Source organism: Cryptomeria japonica, chromosome 9 (assembly GCF_030272615.1).
Source record: "Cryptomeria japonica chromosome 9, Sugi_1.0, whole genome shotgun sequence".
In the NCBI taxonomy this organism is placed as follows: Eukaryota; Viridiplantae; Streptophyta; class Pinopsida; order Cupressales; family Cupressaceae; genus Cryptomeria; species Cryptomeria japonica.
Genome location: NC_081413.1, coordinates 10,822,223 through 10,827,851, shown reverse-complemented (window position 1 = coordinate 10,827,851; position 5,629 = coordinate 10,822,223).

Genomic DNA, 5,629 nt, shown 5'->3' with positions numbered 1-5,629 from the left:
CACATGTCTAATAGGGTTTGGATATCCATTTTTCCTATCTCCATTGGTCTTGCTTGATATATTTTCTCTCAGATTTTATGTGTGCACAAAAGCTCAACAAAGAACGGAAACATGGTTGCAAGTAGGCTTGATCACATATGAAAGTTCAAAAGCGTAGTCGAGTAGTCAGTGGGGGTTTGATAATGAAGAAATCATCTCCTTATATGAAAGACACTATAAGAAATGGAGGGATAAGATTGAGAGGTGTAAAAGATAAATGGTCAGCTATGATTAAAGGGTAGGTAGAGGAAATAAGAAAATAATAAGAGGGTAGGTAGTGTAGGAATTAAGAGTGCAAGTAGTGTAGGTAGTGTAGGAAATAAGAAAATAATATTTATTTAATTTAAGAAAAGGATACTTTAAATAAATAAAGGTATTTATTTAAATGAGAAATAAGGATAGAAGAGGATAAATGAATTAATTAAATAAATAAGGATTTATTTAATTAATAGAAGAATTAAGTTAAAATAATTAAATAAATAAAGATATTTATTTAATTATACATGACAATTTTAGGTGTCTACAGGTACAACAAGGGACACATCCAAAATATATGCCAGACAAAAATGAAAAAAGAAACAAGATCACATCTTGAGTCTTGTTATTTTTAGCGCACCATGATATAAAGGATCGTGGCACCCAAGAGGAAATAGGACCCAAGGAGCTTTGAAAAGATAAACAAAGTCCAGAAGGAACCAAGGCCAACACAAGTGCTTCAAATATCTTTCACCAAAAGGATAACTGATTGGATGAGGATTTGATGATGTTTGACTTGAGGAAGGATACATCCTACACAAACTAATGATTGGATAAAAATTGATGATGGGATGACAAAAGGGATCTGATAGGATTATGATGGCAAACATGCTAAAGGATGATTGTTGAATAATTAGCTGATAGAATATGATCTCAACAAGGCGACTGAAATGTGCAATATGTACAACGACACCTATATCCACAATGTACAAGAGATATGAATGATGGAAGAAGATCTAGGGATAGGCATGATGTTGCCCCAGTCAAGATCAAAATCCATGAGAGATTGATGATTGATTGAGTGTTGTTGATATGGGAATGATATATCCCAAAACAACACAAGGATTGGGAAGGATGCATCCCGATGATGATGATGATGATTCAATTGCAATCAAGGCTTGCAACAAGGATGGGAATAAGACCAAAGATGCGATTGGATGATTCGATTAGTATTTGATCTTGGATAGTTGAGGAAAATGGATAACATTAGCATGCGATGGTGGATTGCGAGGAGCAGATGGATTGGTTGGATGGAAGGAATTAGATTGTGTGGGGATAGACTAGAGCTAGATACCAATGACAGTGGATGCAAGAGGTGGTGGAATGATATGAGAGGAGGGATGGAAGGATGAGGGACGAAGGGATGGAAGAACTGGGATATAAAGATTGGTGGATGGATAAGGTTATGGATGAAGTGATGGAGTAACTCAGGGGAGATAAGAATAGGTGGATGTATGGATATGATAAGATTACTAATAGAGGGATAGGATGTTAAGGGAAGTGAATGGAAGACGGGGTGACGGGTGGATGAGGACTATGAAGGTATGCATAAGGTTGACATGGAAGGGAGGAAGGATGGGTGGATAGGAAGGTGAGTGGAGAAAAAGTGTGATAGGGAAATGGAGGCCAAGAGGTGTCCACAACATGTATACATGGTGGCCTTTTGTTTTTATCAAGATCTAGGAGAGGATGGAGAAAGTGAAATGGATTGGATATGATGGGTATGGTAGGTAGATGGAGATGGAGGAAGAAATGGCTAGATGGCCAAAATAACTTTCCCCCAAGTGCAGAGAGCACACGAATGAGGAGAATTACGCATGACACCTGTTTACGAGGTTTTCATCATGGTACTCGTCTAAGGCGCATGTTTGCCAAGTTTTCACCAGTGGATGAATTTTTATCTTTACTTTTTTTTTGGAATTTTTTTATTTTTGGGAGGAAATTTATGGATGGAGGTGGATGGGGAAAAATGGATTTGGAGGATAGGTGATAGGGGATATGGATGGAGGACTCAAGCATCGAGTTTCATATCAAGGTAGTGGAGTCCTACATTGCAGATTTGAGAGACATCATTGATGACATTCATCTTCTCTTTGATGAAGATGATCCTTCTTCGATTGGTACGAAGGAACACTCTGACCCTCTTGTGTATTCTCTACATGATCATTATTTATAGGTTGAAATGATTGTGGATACTTTTGTACATCAGTTGGAGGAGGTCTCTTTATCTTTTGAGGAGACATGTGAGTCTTTCGATATTTTTTCTACATTCATCTCCACTAGATCTTGGAGTGCCTTTTTCTGCAGTGTGGAGCAGTTTACCACCTTTGGAGGGGGTAACTTTCAACATCGACAAGGGGACACTTGAGCATTTTTTAGAGATTCCATTTATCATGAGTTTTTTTCCTACATCTTCCCTTCATGATTGGGGAGACTTCATGGATACACCTTTGGTTTTGTTTCTTCCTAAGGGGAGGAATGTTGTTCGACATTCGTGGAGCAGTTTCGTCATACATCATCAAGCTTCTACCATTGGTGTTGATTCTACATTGATGGGGGGCTACCTAGTCTATTTTCTTCTCTCATATAGGGGGGACTTTTTCCTCACATGGGGTTTTGTTCTTCTCATACTTCTATGAGAGTTATTTGTATATAGTTTTCATCTCTCTTTTGGGGGAGGGTTTTTCTCTCTTTCTCTGATTTGTGAGAGATTTCATTGCATTGGTTTGTATGCATTTGCATTTGTACATGGGTACCTAACATGGCCTATTAGCCAGGACCCATCTTGCATTGCTTAGTTGCATTGTAGACTTAAGTGCATTCCCCTAAGTTGCACTTAAGCGGGGGTGTTGGTGTAATTAATTATTCATGTTGGATATTATTACACCTTACTTAAGTTTACTTAGGTATATGCATTTCATAGTAGTTTGGGTATGAGACAGTTGGGTGTTTGTGCCACATTGAGATAGTGTGTGTAGGAGAATTTCGTGGTCTTATCTTGCTGTTACATTCCACCTTCTGTAGGTGATCCACCTCATGTGAAATATTATATTGTTTCTCCTACCTACCACACCCATTTCCTACCTACCCTTATTTCTTATTGAGCCACATGTCATGTTTGTGTGCTCACATATCCATATAGCCTTGCCTATATAAACAGACTCATATTCATTGTATGTAATTAATTAATTGAACTTTTGATGATCCCGTTGATTAGCATTTTCATCTTGATAGAATACAATTTATTCCTATCATCTATTTTGTCTCTCTATTGTACTTTTCATTGAGCTCTTGATCTTGGCAAAATCTCACAATGATGATTAGAATCAAAAGAATTCTTCACATAATACACATAATAATAATTAAATGAACACCAAATTAAAGTTTAAATATAATACAAAAATAATAATTAACATTACAAAGTTATAACGTTGTAACACTTTTAATTCTCATAAAAGATGTCCACTTTTAAATTATTGTATTTTTTTTTTCAAAAAATTATATGACATCATATGATTTTTTAATTAAATTATAAAAAAGTTATAAGAAAATATATATAAAAAAAAAATGTTTTATTTTATCATACGATCCTTCATCTTTTTATTCTGATTTACTTACCACTATTACATGTTTTTTTTTTCATCTGATCCCTCATCAAGGCATTAACAATTAATGATTTTAATCCCTATTTACTTACCGATAATACATGTTTTTTTTGGATAAATCTTATTCAGCATGTCATGTTTTTTTTTCATCTCATCCCTCATCAAGGCATTAACAATTAATGATTTTAATCCCTATTTACTTACCAATAATACATGTTTTTTTTTTGGATAAATGTTATTCAGCATGTCAACTTCAAAAATTTACTTGGGTCATTGTAAAGACAGAATTCTCTATGTAAGATTATAGTGCTTACAATGACAGATACTTATGTTAAAACCATCACCAACTTGATAATGACACATTTTTTTCTTTCTCAAATCAATAAGATTAAAATTAGCCAAATAGTTTGTCTGATGCATTTTTTTGTGGTAAACAATTGTGACAGATTCTAACCGGCACTCAAACAGTATAGCTAGATCTTATTCTATTCTATGAATCTGTTGAGTTTGATGGGCTAGAATTACCAAGGCACGGGTCAATTGGATTTTAGAATGTTATGTTTGAATCCATGAAGTGGAGAGAGCTATCATAGTAGCTTCTTTAGTAGGGAGAGAAAGTCAAGTTGATAATACATGACTGCTCTTACAGTTTTGGGTGGGCCAGGTAATTGAGCAAGCCTCCCAAATGTATGTATGTAGTCTCACTATTGTCATCTGTTCTATGACTTCTGATCAACTTTCTTTAATGTTCAGGGACATTCTTGTATGTTATGGTTTGAATGTGATACCCTCCAAAAAGAGACTTGTGAAATACCTTCCCTTGAGTTGACCCTGCTGCCACTGTGGGGTCCTAAACATTATGCTCATTTGTGTTTACTGACAATACTGATGTAATGGTTGTCATAGAATTTCAATTGAGAATACTTGATAGGGTCAACTGAAGCACACAGTGAGGACAAATGTATCCTTTGTATTCAAATAAGCTACACTTTTGTTCATATGATCAGATTAAGGATTGACACTAAAACAATCAGTTTTTAGAGTTTGTTTAAGAGAATCATGGAAATGAATCTATTTATATGTTAAGAGATATCAATTTTCCACAATCTATAATAGTTATTTGTGTTGTTTCTGAATTCGTTTGTGTTTGTCTTTTTTACATCAACGTTTCAAATCACATTCCGTAATCCATCATCAAGATGTTAGAGAGCTCAGAAATAGAAAGATGATAGATCACAGAATATGATCCAAACGTTGATACATTCATATATTACCAGATGTTTTTTTTGTATGAATTGAATTTAGATTCAAAACAATCAAGGTGCTGTCACTTGAATTGGGACATCAATCTAACAACATAAAAATTTCTAGATAACTCTTATCCTACGATGCATGGTTACAAACTACTCCTTGAGAAAATTTGGCATCTTTAAGGATGACTAGTAGTAGAGTTCTTTAGGACTCTGTTGTTGAGGGGCATTCACTTTTGGCATGATTTATAATAATAGAATATGGTACAAGCTTTATATAGAAAGGAAGTTAGTGGCAGTAGGCACACCCAGAAAAGCTGCCTTGAACAATGTGGCTAAGGTCAATACTGATAAATGGACTGCCACCAGTAGAAAAGGATCTTGAATTTTTTATCATCATGCTAAGGCAATCAAATCTCTTTCAAGAAAAAAAAAAACATTTGCAGACGAAGATTTTTTTATTGCAGTTTTGTTTTTGGTAATTAATGCTATTTTCAACCCCCCACGCAAAAAAAAATTCGGTAGCAGTCCTTTCCACATCCACATCAATAAGATTGTGGAGGGGGCTCACTTTGAATTGGGAACTTCTGAATTATGGAGATACGGAGGGAAGTAAATTGAGAATAAATTGAAATCTAACGTAATGGAAGAGCTTTACAGCACAATCTCATGGATATTTATTCACAAAATTGAGACTAT